The 17223-nt window shown below is 34.8% G+C and overlaps 1 protein-coding gene across 1 annotated transcript in view; it reads right to left on the bottom strand.

Annotated features, from left to right (window-relative positions):
- LOC130240014 (MAM domain-containing glycosylphosphatidylinositol anchor protein 1) overlaps positions 1 to 17223 on the bottom strand; it is a 318227-nt gene that overhangs the window by 102357 nt on the left and 198647 nt on the right. The window lies entirely within an intron of this gene.

Below are 17223 nucleotides of genomic sequence, written 5' to 3'. Positions count from 1 at the left end.
TGATCTCATGGTCACTAACATGATGGCTATTTCCAGTGTACTGGAGGTGGAGATTACAGTACCTTCACCACATTATCTGCACCATTACAGAGAGATCTGAACGACTGCTTAGCCACTTCATAGTCAAATTCTGTGAATCAATGCATAATAAATGTTCTTTAATGGACTTTGATTAAAGATTTTTGTACTTTTGCAAAATTGAAAACTGAATACTAGATTGATGTATTGCAAATAAAGCACTGTTCTCATCGCATACGCTCAAGAGAACAATTTTATCACTTACAGTTGAAGTCAAAATGTCACCTTCCTGTGACATTTTTTTCAGACATTTCCCAAATGATGTTTAGCAGAGCAAAGGATTGTTCACAGTATTTCCTATAATATTTTTTCTTCTGAAGAAAGTATTATTTGTTTTATTTTGTCTACAATAGAAGCAGTTGTTAATTTTTTATAACAATTTTTGGGTCAATATTGTTAGCCCACTTAAGCATTTTTTTCCCCAATGGATACAAAACACACCACTGTTATACAATTGCTCAATTACCCTACATTGACTAGTTAACCTAATTAACTTAGTTAAGCCTTTAAATTGCACCTTTATTGTCTTGAATATACTGTCATCATGGCAAAGATAAAAGAAATTGTTTATAAAAAAATTTGTTATTAAAACTAAAATGTTTAGAAATGTGCTGAAAAAAAAACTTTCCGAAAACAGATATTGGGGAAAAATATAAAAGAATTAAAATGTTATAAAAATGTAATTTATAATTTAATGAATTGTATTTATGTATTTTTTTATTCTATTTATTTATTTTAATGTTTTTTTTTTTTTTTTTTGCAACAATGGAAACCACTGTAGCTCAGATTATATATATATATATATATATATATATATATATATATATATATATATATATATATATATATATATTTTCCAGCCAGACACAGGAAAGGTTTCTACCTTATGAACCGTTAAATATTCCCCTACTGTGCAATAAATATGTGCAATACTTTCTCATACGCACTTGTACACAGCACCTTATATCAATATACAATGCAATACCTTCTCCATTCACATTTGTACACAGCACCTTATAACCTGTATATTTATAACATATCTGTACACACAATTCAATATCCAGATTTTTGGACTAAATGCATCTCTGTTTAATGTTTATCGTCTTTTTTTCTTATTTATTTTGTGTTGTCACTTGTTACTTTATGTACACTGGAAGCTTCTGTAGCTAAAACAAATTCCTTGTGTGTGTGAAGCACATTTGGCAATAAAACTGATTCTAATCTACATAGGAATACTGCTGTGTTATCTTGTGTTTTGGGGTGTCTGATGTTTTAGGCATTTAACTGAATCATTCTGATGACAGACTTTAATTCTGGAATTTCAGAACAGCATTGCTTTGCATCCTTTTTTCTATTGCAGTGCGTTTGCATGTCTTCTTAATATATTAAAATATATCACCTTTGTACAAATCATTCAATAAATTAAATCCCTGGTTAATCATTTGTTTCAGCAATGCTGGTGTGGTGTTGAAATGGTATAGTTTAAACTTCATTCAGTAGTGGTCGACATTTGAAGTGGACCAAAACCATTTTTTTCAAGAAAAGTCAAGAATGAGTGTTAATCAATAGATTTAGAACAACTTTGACGAATGTTTTTGGTCCATTTCAAATGTTGACTGCTGTAGTTATTGCTATAGCTGTTGTCCTTGGTGTGAATGCAGCTTTAGAAGAAATGCTGAATGGCTTCAGAAGATTTGGCACATACACTGTAGCATGCATGGCATTTTTGAACTACTTCTAGTGCTTTATTTTGGATGTTGATACTAGAAGCATTTCACTTCATATCGTACTGTGTATGAGACAATAAAATTTGAATTTGAGTTTTAATAAATATCAGTACTTTCCTTTTATGGATATATAATCAATACAGTTAAAGTCAATATTTTCATTTTAAAATATTTCCCAAACAATGTTTAAGAGAGCAAGTAATTTTTCACAGTATTTCCTATAATAATTTTTCTTCTAGAGAAAGTCTTATTTGCTTTATTTTGTTTAGAATAAAAGCAGTTTTTAATTTTTTTTTTTTACTATTTTAAGGTTAATATTATTAGCCCCCTTAAGCAATGTTTTTTTTTCAGTTGTCAAAGGAACAAATCGCTGTTATACAAAGACTTGCCTAATTACCCTAACTTGCCTAATTAAGCTAGTTAAGCCGTTATATACTTTAAGCTGGATTCTAGTATCTTAAAAAATATCTAATAAAATATTATGTACTGTCATCATTGCGAAAATTAAAGAAATTTAGAAAAAGTTATTGTAAATTAGTTATTAAATCTATTATGCTTAGAAATGTGTTAAAACAATCTTCTCTCAAACAGAAATTGAGGGGAAAAAATATACAGGGGGGCTAATAATTCAGAGGGATTATATTTCTGACTTTACCTGTATTTCATGTGTTTTACACCAGGGGTTCCCAAACTTTTCAGCTAGCGAGCCATGAAATAATAAATCCAGTGAATCACAACACCGTCTATCCTCGAAGGTGGTTATAAACATACAAACATTACACACAACGGTACACACATAGCAATAGGAACTATATAAACAAGCTTATTGACACAAAAAAGCACAACAGTCTAACAACCATATTATTTATTTATAGTCATCATTCATTTGTTTAATTTAATATTAACCTCACTTAATAAGAATAGTGGGCACAAAGTTTACAGCACAAGACTATTTTTGGTTTAATTTTAGAGTTCGGTCGTGGCCTTTATTTTTGAATGTACGTGAGTGCAGTAAAGGTGTTAAAGTTTAACATTGCACCGTTAAGTCAATCTGCTGCAACTAATACTATTGCTGTGTCATTAATCTACTGTAATCACCCCAGGGGTCACAATCCAATGCAAAAAGAATTGGAAGGTGATGGCTTTTTATTAGCATGTTTTTCATGTAACTATTAAATACTATCTTTATCTTCTGTAGGTTATGGATAAAATATGGGTATTCCTAGGGATGTACCGATCAGATTTGTTTGCCCTCGAGTCCGAGTCATTTGATTTTGAGTATATGCCGATACCGAAACCCAATCCGATACTTCTATAATACATATAAAAAGAATAAAGAAGAGCGAAGAAAAAGACCCAGGATGTTCCTGATTTTATTTACTGTTTTTTTTTTTCAGGTGCTTTATCAGGTTTGTTGTGTTAAATGTAGCCCTTTCCTTTCCACATCTTGCAATCCCAAGTTTACATACTGTATCTCACGGTTTGCTATGGCAATGCTGTCGTCATCAACTTTATAACACTGCCAGACCACAGACATACTCGCTCTTTAAGCTTCAAGCTGCTTCCGTGTTCTACTTTGCCGGCATTTAACCAATATCGTTTCTGCAACAAAGTGATGTCATGCAGCACACAGCCAAGAAAGAGGTCTAACTCTGTACCATTGCTTAACTATAGATCTGTTATAAAATAATGAGAATATATATAATATACATATATATTTGAGTCCTGATTGGAGGTAATGTCCGATTCCGATCAAGTCTGAAGCCGCATGATCGGGCCTGATTTCCAATCACATGATCGGATCTGGACATCCTTAGTCATTCTAATAGTTTGATAACATACACAATATTTTTGGAAATCACCAAGCGACCCCCTCCCCCCGTTTATTGTCTTGTGTCCCCACTTTGGGATCAACTGTTTTATACAATAATTAAATTATATATGTATAACATGAAAATAAGTAGATAATACCACATTTTTTTTATAAATAAATAAAATAAGATAAATACATGAAATATGAATCTGAGAGAGGCTGCTAAGAGCTACTCAGAGCACAAACACACACACAGGACGCAAAGGTGAAGGTTAAATCTATGTGCCTGTGTAACACCAGTCTCAACTCTGACCTCACCCTGCTCGGTCAATAAACAGGAATATGTCTAATAGACTCCTCACACACAGTCCAGTGTGTGTGTTTGAGCGTGTGCCTTGTTTACTTCATGTTTTGTGGACCAAAATATCCTCACAAGTATAGCAATACCAATGAATTTTGACCTTGTAGGGACATTTTTAACATAAATAACACAAAATGAAAATTTGAGAATGTAAAATTCCAGATTGTTTCCTCTGAATGTTGGTTTTAGGGGTAGAGTGATAGATTTTTTTTCCCTACTATGGAAGTCAATGGTTACAGGTTTTCAGTATTTTTCGACACTGCAAAAAAAAAAAATTTACTTAGATTTTTTTGTCTTCTTTATAGTCCAAATATATAGAACTTCTTATATCAAGAAGCATTTTCTAGGCAAGCAAAACATATCTTGTTTTCAGAATTTTTTTTTCTGTATATCTAGTTTTTCCTTAAAACAAGCAAAATAATCTGCCAATAGGGTTGTAATATGAAGTGGACGCTGACAACAGGGGTGCGGATCCAAACGCAGGGTTTATTAGCAGGATAGTCAGGCAAGCAACACCCAACATAGGAGCAAACAGATGTATACTAGCAATCCAGAGTGGTGGTCAATAAACAGGCAGTTGGACAAAAGGCAGGAAATAGACAATGTAAAACAAACAAAACAAAGCAAGATTCAAACAAAGCAAGAAAAAAAGCCTCGTAATGTTCATTGTTCAGTATAACAAGAGTCAGCACTAAAGTGTGTGTGTGTGTGTGTGTGTGTGTGTGCGCGCATGTGCGTGTGTGTATGTGTATGCGAATGTGAGCTTGTGCTGTATAAATAGTTCTAGCAATCAGTTGCAATCATCAGAATCTAGGCCAGGTGTACCTGGATCTTGTAGTCCAATTAATGGCGGATTGGGGGTGGGATTGGGAATGGGGGTTGCAATCTTATGAGCTGGACGACTGGAGGTGGCCATTTTGTGAAGCGGCTGTGGTCTGGGTTGGTGAACAGGGGACATGAGTACAGGAGAAGATTATATTATTACTGGGTTGGGCAGCAAGCCCCGCTGCCAGTGGGTCTTGCGTTCCTTTGCCCCCACCCCACCAAAATAAAAATATGGTGAAGGGGAAGACATATTTCAGGCCAAATCAATATATTTTCCTAAAGTCCAGTGGGGTCTGTGCAATCGCATAGTGGAATAGAGAGGTTCAGATAGCCCACCATGAAAACAGCTATATTGAATAAAGCCACCATGAATAAGCTAGATTAATGAAGTCCTCCACATACTCCTCGATACGTCAATTCCCATGTCAGAGACACGTAATCTTAATTCCAGCTGGATCCATTTGTGTGGCTGAGTATTGTTTATTGTATTTGTGACAGTACAACATGTTTCCTTTTTTTTGCTTTGTCGTATTTTGATCCTCGCCTTGTTTATCTGTTTATTCCTGTCTGCTGCCTGCCTTCTGACCATCTGCCTGTGTATTTGACTACGACTCTGGATTGCTTGTATACATTTGTTTGCCCTTGTGTTGACCATTGCTTACCTGACCTTTCTAATAAACCTGCATTTGGATCCACACTTCTGTTATTAGAGTCACTTCACATTACAGGGGTAAGCAAAATAATCTTGTTTTTCCTTTTGACATGAGTTTATCTTGCCTACCCAATTGGCACATTATTTTGCTTGTTTTAAAAACTCACTTAATTTTGGCATATTATTTCTTTAAAAAAGACAATATGTTTTGCTTGCCTAGAGAATTCTTCTTGATTTAAGAATTTTTAGGTATTTGGACTAGAAACAAGACCAAAAATCCAAGTAAGAAAAATTTTTTTGCAGTGAAAACACTTTCTTTTTTGTTCAACAGAAGAGAGAAACTCAAAATAAATTGATTAATTTCATTTTTGGGTGAATCTTCCCTTTGTTTTTGTGTATTTTCACAGCAAAAACAAAGATTGAAGCACACAATTTCATAAGTTTTGCAAAAAATTTACTTTAACGCTGCAAATATTTTAAAAAATGAAAAAAAGTCAGATTTCTACAGTCTTTTACAGTAAAAATCATTCAATCTAAGGGAAGTCCCCATAAAGATAGCTGTACAAGTGTCCATGTGTGTTTGCAAGAGCACAAATGAATGGATTTTCCTCAGGGTCTGAAAGAACTCTAAGTATAACGCTTGAGTAAATTCACCAGTAGTATGAAGCTCCAAATGAAAACATCACATCCGTCTGAGAGAGCTGGTCTGGGAAATGTGCTGATCCGTAGGGAATTCCCTGCCAATTCCACGGAGATTAATCTGCCAGAGCGCTAAACCGCACCACAATGACCATGTCAAATTATCACTCAATTCTATTAGACGCTCTGGAGCTCATCTGATGACCAAAGGCCAAAGGAGAAAATCATGAATGACACACTGACCCGACCCAATACACCAATGAGCAGAACCATTGATTTTCTGTGTGACGCTGTGTGTGAGTGTGTGTTTTGTGAAGTTCTATAAAAGCAGCATATTTATTCCTCTCAAAGCTTTGTATCAAGCATGAAATATACTGCTCAAAAGGCTGAGGTAAATATATAGTGCTCTTATTTATTGTAATAATTTTTAGCTTTTATTAAGCACGGATGCATTATATTGATCCGAAATGTTCTTCTGAGCTTTCTAAGAAATGCTGAAATAATCAAGGTTTCCAACGAGAGTATTTTAAAGCACCTTTTCACTATTTTCAGCATTGATATTATTCTAAATTATTTCTTTAGCAGGAAATCATCATGTCTTAAAGCAGTGTTTCTCTACCAAGTTCCTGGAGGACCACCAAAACTGCATGTTTTGGATGTCTCTTTGGTCGGTCACACCCGTTACAGGTCTTTCAGTCTCTATTAATGAGCTGATGATCTGAATCAGGTGTGTTTGGTTAAAGAGATAGGAGATGTGCAGAGCTGGTGGTCCTCCAGGAACATGGTTGAGAAACACTGTCTTAAAGGGACCGTTCACCCCAAAAAAATAAAAATTCTGTCTAAGAAATTCTGAAATAATCAAGGTTTCCAACAAAAGTATTTTAAAGCACCTTTTCACTATTTTCAGCATTAATAATACTATAAAATGTTTCTTTAGTGGAAAATCATCAAGTCTTAAAGCAGTGTTTCTCAACCACATTCCTGGAGGACCACCAATACTACATGTTTTGGATGTCTCCTTGGTCTGTCACACCCCTTACAGGTCTTTAAGTCTCTGCTAAGGAGCTGATGATCTGAATCAGGTGTGTTTGGTTAAAGAGACCAGGAAATGTGCAGTGCTGGTGGTCCTCCAGGAACATGGCTGAGAAACACTGTCTTAAAGGGACAGTTCACCAAAAAAATAAATCTGTCTAAGAAACTCTGAAATGATTAAAGTTTCCAACGAGAGTATTTTAAAGCACCTTTTCACTATTCTCAGTAAAGATCATACTATTAAATGTTTCTTTAGTGGGAAATCATCAAGTCTAGAAGCAGTGTTTCTCAACCACATTCCTGGAGGACCACCAAAACTGCATGTTTTGGATATCTCCTTGGTCTTTCACACCCATTACAGGTCTTTCAGTCTCTGCTAATGAGCTGATGATCTGAATCAGGTGTATTTGGTTAAGGAGACATGGAACATGTGCAGTGCTGGTGGTCCTCCAGGAACATAGTTGGGAAACACTGTCTTAAAGGGACAGTTCACCAAAAAAAAAAAAAAAAATTCTGTCTAAGAAATTCTGAAATTATCAAGATTCCAACGAGAGTATTTTAAAGCACCTTTTCACTATTCTCAGCACTGATCATACTATTAAATGTTTCAGCTCATCAAACTGCATGCTATTTCTGTAAGGAATTATATAAATATTACAGAAAATATTACAAAATGCTTTACCATGTCTAGTCTAAAAACCTGTAACCATTGATTTCTATAGTATTTGTTTTCTACTATGGAAGTCAATGGCTACAGGTTTTCAGCATTCTTCAAAATATCTTTTGTGCTTAACAGAAAAAAGTAGTCATTAGGGTTTAAAACATATAACAGTTGGATAAGCCAAAACTTTCTTCAGTTAAACAAAGAGAAAACTGAAGCAATTGCATTTGGGATCAGAGATGAGTTTCTCAATGTAAATGTGTACCTACCTAAGAATCTTGGTGCGACTCTGGAGTCAGATCTGAGTTTCAGCAGTCATGTCAAAGCAATCAGTAAATCAGCATACTATCACCTCAAAAACATTGCAAGAATTAGATGCTTTGTTTTCAGTGAAGACTTAGAGAAACTTGTTCATGCTTTTATCAGCAGCAGGGTGGATTACTGTAATGGCCTCCTCACGGGCCTTCTCAAAAAGACAGTCAGACAGTTGCAACTCATCCAGAATGCTGCTGCCATGATTCTGACCAGAACCAGAAAATCAGAGCACATCACACCTGTCCTCAGGTGTTTACTCTGGCTACAAGTAGCATTCAGAATAGATTTTAAAGTATTATTATGTGTCTATAAATCACTAAATGGCCTAGGGCCTCAATACATTACAGATATGCTCACTGAATACAAACCTAACAGATCACCCAGATCATTAGGTCGGCCTTTAGCTACTACACCCCTTGCTGCTGGAATCAGCTTTCAGAAATGATCAGATGTGCACCAACATTAGGCACCTTCAAATCAAGACTGAAAACACATCTGTTAGCTGTGCCTTTACTGAATGAGCAGTTTGCTACATCCCAAAGATTGCACTACCATGTCTTTCTTTTTTTTCATTCCTTAAAACCTGTTAAACACATTTTTAATCTGCTTTTAATCATTTTAATTATTTGAATTGTTTTTACTTTCTTGTTTCTTTTATTCTTGTTTATGTCAAGCACTTTAAATTACCACTGTGTATGAAATCTGCTATATAAATAAACCTTTCTTGCCTAAAACCACTTGAGGGTAAGTAAATTTCCATTTTTAAATTAACTATCCCTTTATTCTTGTGCACTTTCACAGCAAAACAAAGATTGAAGGAAAGAATGTCATACATTTTGAAAAAAAATCACCACGAAATCATTACTTTTGGGCCGCAAATATAAAAAAATGTCCCTGCAAAAATCCTAGAAGCGAATTACTAACGCCATTTATAAAACAATCCGTGAGTTTCTTTATGCCATTTTAATGATAACTTTTGTTATACATGTTCGGTTATAATGTAAGAATGATGGTATTGTACTGATAAATCCACAACACACACATACACACACACACACACACACACAGACTTTTCTGCATTCAGAAGAGCACAAACACAGGCAGACGCTGCTGTTTGATCCCACCAGTATCTTCTGAATTATTTACTACTCTTCATTTTGCCTGAAATGCAGCATCACATGACTGTTAGCAGCACATTTAAATATAATGAACACATGTGAATGGCCTGCAAAGATCTATTTTTTCACAGCTTTCAATCTCATTCTGTTTACATCCCCAACAAATCAGTGTCAACATTTCTGTATCTGTTCTCAAACACACACTCATGGTGGATTGAGCGAGCAAGGAATGGAGAGTGTGTCCTTTATTCTGTAATGCATGCCTCTGCATCATATCATTACAGCTCCGATTGCAGGATTATCTGCATAATAGCATAAACCTGTTCTTATAAACATGAGCTTTTGCCTCCATCTGGCTGGTCTGGGGGCACAGACCCACAATGCACCTGCTGTCAATCCACAGGAAGGTTTATTGAAAATTCAGCTCACTCTCTGTGAATGTGAATATGAATAACTTTATGTGTCAATGACTTCTACATATGCATTAAATGCATTTACATTTTGTAGATGCATTCTGATAAAGATCAGATAATTGGGTGTGATTGTTCGGTCTCAGAATACCTGGCATGCTTCTATTTGTTATTTCATAGATATCACTTTACTTGAATTTAAAAATATGGATGTTGAGCAGATGCCAGTGTGACTATACTGTAATATCCTCAGGCACCAAAGGTGAGATATTGCACTTTTTTTAAATATATATTTTTTTAATTCATACACCTTGTCAATGTTGAGATTGTAGGCTTTTGAGGTATTCATAGTCATTCTTTTTTGGGGGATATTAAAAGAAAACATGCCGACTAAACATTTAAGTGATTCTTGTGTCAAAATCTAATTGTGTCTGAAGATTTTAAATGCATTTATGTGTCAGAAGCATTTTTAGAAGTCAAACCAAATCTATGCTGAATGTGTTTACATATGAGGGATATGGTAATACTTAATATACCTGCTTGAATACAACATTCTATTCTACAATTTTGATTTTGTTGTATATATATTTTTATAATTATTTTTAGCAAATGTTTTGCAGCTGTTTTCTGAATTACGGACTGTTAAAATTTCCAAAATATCCTTTGAAAAAAAAGAAATGAATAAATGGATATAAATGGATAAATAGATGAATAAATAGATAAATAAATGGATATACGAATAAATACTGTAGATGGAAAAATGGATGGATAAAATGGATGAATAAATGAATAAATACATGAATAAATGTATAAATAGATGAATAAATAGATAAATAAATGGATAGATGAATAAATACTGTAGATGGATAAATGGATGAATAAATGAATAAACACATGAATAAATGGATAAATGGATGAATAAATGAATAAATACATGAATAAATGTATAAATAGATGAATAAATAGATAAATAAATGGATAGATGAATACTGTAGATGGATAAATGGATGAATAAATATAGAAATAAATGGATAGATTAATAAATACTGTAGATGGACAAATGGATGAATAAATGAATAAACACATGAATAAATGGATAAATAGATGGATAGATGGATAAATAAATGGATAAATAGATGGATAAATGGATGGATAAATGGATAAACGGATAGATAAATTGATAAATGGATGGATTAATGGGTAAATGGATGGATAAATGGATGGATGGATAAATGGAGAAATAGATGGAGAAATTGAGAAATAGATGGAGAAATTGAGAAATAGATGGATAAATGATTAGATAAATGGATGGGCAAATGGATGGATAAATGGACAGATAAATGGATAAATAGATGTATAAATGTAATGAATTTACTTTATGTAGTTCCATAATTATTCCCATAATGTTATGTATGCAATAGATTTATATTAGTTTATATTGAATTCTATGCAATGAGCATGCAAACACTGCAAAATATAGCAAACTCTACTGACTGGATTTCTCCTTATAGAATTTCACAGTATTTACACTGCAGATCTTGATGGTCAATTCTGATTTCGTGACAGTATCTGATTTGTATTTTTGATGACCTGCTTACCTTTTTCGATGACCTGATATCTCATCTTTTAAACGTGATTCGTATCCAATTGTCTGCATTTACACTACACTTGATTTGCTGTTCAAATTCAATCCTGCTTCCAGTCTTCAATGCTAATTTCACCCTCACGCTCCATCATGCAAACATCTCAACTCACGAGACAACTTTTCACCTCGACAAGAAATCTCGTCGCAATTTAATCTCTCAAGATCGAGCGACACAAGATCACGTGACACCCCTAGTAAATGGACAGATGGAAGGATAAATAGATGGATAAATGGATAGGTATATAGAAAAATGGAAGGAAGGAAGAAGGGAAGGACGGAAGGAAGGAAGGAACAAATGAATTAAGCCTAGTGAAAGAAAGAATGAATAAAGCCTAACGAAAGAAAGAACAAATGAATTAAGGCTAAAGAAACAAAGAAAGAAAGAAAGATTTTGAATCTGACTTCATCCAATATTCCAGCCTGATCTCACGAGAAAACGTAAGTATTTTACATTTTGTCAGTTTATTGGCTAATTTGTACGAATTCGTACAAGTTCAGTCGTACGAAAATGTACGGTTTTAATTGGGTGATTAGCAAATCGTACAATATTGTATGAATTAGATCGTACGAATTGATACGAATTAGCCACTAAATCAAAAAGTTACGAATTGCCGTGAGATTGTGTTGATTATTCCGATTTTTGACCTAAAAATGCAACTTTAGTTAGACGATGGATCATTTGCATAAAAACAGATTTTAGAAAACTAGTCATACCAAAAATATTTGCAGATCTGAATGTAATCAATCAACTGGGGAAGTATGGTGAAAACTATTCTGTTTACCCTACTCCCCTGCAGTCCCAAATGAACAAAAGATTTTCTTATTACCTGGATATCACAATAATCTGAACTATTTGTATCTGAATGAAGTCTATCTGAGGTAAATAACACGCTAAAGCCTGTTGCAGAAGCCATCTGATATCCTCAGTCAATATGAGAAGATCTACAGTCTCTAACATGCACTTGGGTTTCTACAAAGGTCACAATGTTGGGGGTCAAAGGTTACTGTTTATATGCACAAGTCAATATCCTCTTTACTTAACTTCTTGTACAATTTAATGGGTGAATCTCATGAAACTGTCAAGAAAAGGTCATATTTCACTCCAATTACTATATATTTTGGTTAAAAAAAGAAGCCTATTTCAGGACCATTAAAATTGTGCTATTATTTCCATGACTATTAAGCACAATTTAACCCAGAATTCTCATTACTTTAATGCCTCTGGAATGTTTCTCAATAGTGCTGCTCATTAGATCCTCATTACTACAACAGAGGCATTTATAAAACACAAAACTACAGTAATCAAAGTTGCATAATACTAAAATGCATATAATATCGTACAAAAAAAAAAAAAAAAAAAAAATCTAAATAGAGTATAATATTCTTTAAGCACGCCATGCCTCAGTACCACTGCAGATGATCTAAGCACGAGTGAGCTAAAACTGGCATTTGCTATATGTAGACCAAACCAAACAAACACAAGTGCATCCATTCAAACATTTTCTTCTTGGCTTAGCCCTGTTATTAATCAGGGGTCGCCACAGCGGATTGAACTGCCAACTCATCCAGCATATACAGCTACATCCTTTAAATGCAATTTTGGTGTCAGTCCAGCTTCATATTGCCCAATCTGGTAAAGCAGCCCAGCAAACCCAGCTGATGCCTCTCCTGAAGCTAGGACTCCGTGTAACAACACATGTGCAAGTTTTGCCCACTTTTTCTTGGACATTCCCTTCATATACAGTTGAAACCAGAAGTTTACATACACTCTAAAAAAAGGAACATAACCATTTTTTAAAAAATGTCTGATGGTAAATCATACTAAACGTTTACTATTTTAGGTCCGTTAGGATTACCTAAATGATTGACATTTGCTAAATGCCAGAATAATGAGAGATTTTTTTTTGAGAAATGTTATTAATTTCTAGACAGTCAAAAGTTTACACACATTTCCTTGGTATTTTAGCTTTGCTTTTAAACTGTAGAACTTTGGTCAAATGTTTTGGGTATCCTTCCACAAGCTTCTCACAATAGTTTGAAGGAATTTTGGCCCATTCCTCCTGACAGAATTGGTGTAACTGAGTCTGATTTGTAGGCTGTCTTGCTCGCACAAGCTTTGTCAACTCTGCCAACAAATGTTTTATAGGATTGAGTTCAGGGCTTTGTGATGGCCACTCCAAAACATTCTCTCTGTTGTCCTTAAAGCACATTTTAACTAATTTGGCAGTATACTTAGGGTCGTGGTCTGTTCAGAAGACCCATTTGTGGCCAAGTTTTAATTTCCTGGCTGATGCCTTGAGATGTTGCTTCACTATTTCTACATAATGTTCTTTCTTCATGATGCGATTCATGCTGTGAAGTGGACCAGTTCCTCCTGCAGCAAAACAGCCCCACAACATGATACTGCCACCCCCACACTTCACAGTTAGGATGGTGTTCCTAAGCTTGTAAGCTTTCCCCTTTGTCCTCCAAATCAACACTGGTCATTATGGCCAAACAGTTCCATCTTTGTTCCATCAGACCAGGACATGTCTCCAAAAAACATTCTTTTTTCCCCAGTGTAATTTAGCTAATTGTAATCTGGCTTTTTTGTTGATTCTGGCTTGTTGATTTTCCCATGTTGTCACAAAAGGAAGCAGTGTGTTTGAGGTTTTCCTTAAACACTATTCTACAGTTGTGCCTCCAATTAACTCTAATGTTGTCAATTAGCCAATCAGAAACTTCCAAAACCTTGACACCATCATCTGAGCTCTTTCAGAGACATAATAACTTTATTGTATGTAAACTTTCGAGAAAAGTTATTACAATTTCTCAAAAAAAAAAGATCTCTCTTATAATTCTGCTATCAAGCATAACAGAAACAAATGTGATAATCCTAACTTATCTAAAAAAGAAAAAGTTTAGTCACATTAACATCTGAATTTTTTAAATGGTTATGTGCTTTTTTATACAGTGTATGTAAACTTCTGGTTTTAACTGTATAAACAAATCCACTTCGTTTTTCTCTCTTCTAAAGCTGGGACTCTGTGTAATGGTACATGTGCAAGTTTTGCCCACTTTTTCTTGGACATTCATTTCATATATAAAATGAATCCACTTGGCTGTTGCCTCTACTGAAGCTGGGATTCTGTGTAAGGGCACATGTGCAAGTTTTGCCCTGAACATTCCCTTCACATATAAATCAAATCCACTACGCTGTTTCCTCTTCTGAAGCTGGGATTCTGCATAATGGCACACAGGACCTCAAAAGGCACTCTTAAACAAAGTTCACTCCACTTTCAGCTGAAATCAACACTAGTGACAATCAAATATCTCTGTTCACAAATATTTGCAATTAGATCATCAATCACAAACCACTAGAGCAACAACTGAAATATGTACTTACACTGTTAAAAAATAAATTTGTAAAATTTACGGTAAAAAACTGGCAGCTGTGGTTGCCAGTACTTTGCCGTTAAAAATATGGTACAAACCGTAAAATAAATTTCTAATTTTTACAGTAAACTACCGTATTTTATTAATTTATAGAGGTAATATGTCTGTAATTTGAACTACCAACATCTACACTTCTTTTGTCACACAGTAAGACACGTTAACACAGCCATAAGCAGGTGGTGATGAGGAATGCTCCATATGCAAGTGGTGATGATCAATGACAACTGCTCATCACAATCAACTTTTCCCACAAGCAGAAAAGTGTATCAGTGTATAGAAGGTGCTCAGTGTCATTCACACAGCTCCTAAACACCAGTATGGTAACACGCATAATATTAAAGTCATGAAATAAACATTGTTTATCAACATTAGATGTAGCATAAACCTCTAACGTACATAACTGATGGGGAAACAACTAAAAAGATTGTTAGTAATGTCAACAAAAAGCATAAAAAGTGATGTGTCATGCAGGGAATTCTGGGAAAGTCAATTTACGGTTAATCGCCGTATATACTAAGGAGACATACCGTTAACCACGTTACGGATTTGTACTGTAACATTTTTACAGTTTTTTACCGTTGAAATCACAGCCATTTTTTACAGTGTACGTCACACCAAATGTTTCTAAGAATGTTAAAATCCACAGAACTATGCAATGTTAACTAGTGACACAGACCGTGTCTTGTGGCAATGCTAATGATATCACACACACCCTCAATTTCAGTTTTTAGACCTTCTTCGTGTATAATTTATAATTGCTAGGCATTGCAGCCTGCCATTATCAATGTATTTAAACAAGCATCTATGCATATGAAAAAGAACACTGGTGTATTTAAATAATGCTTAGCAGCAGTTTCTGAGTTGGTTAGTGTGTAAACACTTGACATACACAGCTCTGCAGATCTGATCTGATTCTAAACTAATCAGAGTAAGGGGGCAATCACACCGAATGCGTTTTTACGTTCCAAAAACACGAGGCAAACCGCAATGCCTTTTTGTTGACAAGAAAAAAAGAAATGCGCTGCACATTTTATGCCGCTAGGCAATGACTGAATAAGCTGCCTATTGTGCGTGAGTGTTGCTGTTGATATTGGTATAATTTTAATATTTAATAATATTGTGATATTCAATATTTGTGAAGTCATCCAGCTCTGGATAAGTCAAAACAGAAACTTCTAGTCTCTCCTCCATCTTTAAAAGTCTCTGTAGTCATCTTGAAAACACAAACACTGCTGTCATCTCAATGGAAACCCCACGTCTGCTTTCATTTGTTCGGAGAATGAAAAAGACACGACTGATGTAACAAAATTTTTCCACTCTTTTTCTACTGCGAGTGCTCAGTGCACAACGGCAAAAACGCGACGTGCAGCAGGAGGTTAAAACATGAAGCGCGCAGGGTGCACAAGTAGTGCACAAAACGCTTGTGACCATTAGCAAATCAGTCAAAAAAGGAAGCTCTCAACACGTAAAGCGCGTTCGATGTGATTAGCACCCTAAGCTGAAACTGGAGTTTGCAGATATGCTTACTGAATACAAACCTAACAGATCACTCGTATGTAGACCAACCAAAACAAACACAAATTATATCTATAAAAAGCTACAGCCTTTAAATGCAATTTTAACAGCTTCATGTTACCCAATCTCTTAAAGCAGCCCACCACACACAAGCATGTTTTGCCCACTTTTTCTTGGACATTCCCTTCATATATTATACTAATCTACTTAGCTGTTGCCTCTGCTGAAGCTGGGTTTCTGGTTAATGACACATGTAAGCGTCTAAAATTACATCCGATAGTTACAAGTTTACTTTATTGTTCAAATGTTCAAGCAAAAGACACCATCTTTAGCTGCTTTGCTATCTGAAGTAGAAGTAGCCATAAAGTTTGGGAAATAAGTATTAAAGTTGTCAGCATTTTTCTCAGAAAACATATTTCTTAAGGCGCTTCTGACTTGAAATTTTCAAGCAATCCATATATGAAAAGGAAACAAATCTAAATAAATTACAAATGAAGTTATGCATAATAAAATGAAATGACACAGGAAAACAAGTATTGAACACATGAAGGAAGGAAGGTGTAGAAAGGCATGGAAAGCCCAGACAGCAGCCAAATCTCTTGGTAGTTCTTCAGCAACTCTCTCCCCTTCCTTAAATGAATATTAGCTGCTTCAGTCCAACATCTACACTATCAGGATGATGAAGATGAAACCAGAGTGGACATTTTATCAAGACAATGATTCAAAACACAGCCAAGGAAACTCTGAAATGTTTTCAGAGAAAGAAAATCAAGCTGTAGAATGGCCAACCCAATCACCTGACTTTAATCCGATAAAAAATACAAAATAAAGATCAGATTTCATAGACAAGACCCACAGAACCATCAAGATTTTTACACTCTTTTAAAAAAAATAAATAAACAAATCACACCTGAGCAATGCATGTGACTTCATTCTCCATATGAGAGGCCTCTTTAAGCTGTCACCACGAAATTCCAAAAAGTCAATTATGGCACAT

Source organism: Danio aesculapii, chromosome 13 (genome assembly GCF_903798145.1).
Source record: "Danio aesculapii chromosome 13, fDanAes4.1, whole genome shotgun sequence".
Classification (NCBI taxonomy): Eukaryota; Metazoa; Chordata; class Actinopteri; order Cypriniformes; family Danionidae; genus Danio; species Danio aesculapii.
Note: the sequence above shows the minus strand (reverse complement) of the source record. Positions and strands in the feature narration are given on the sequence as shown.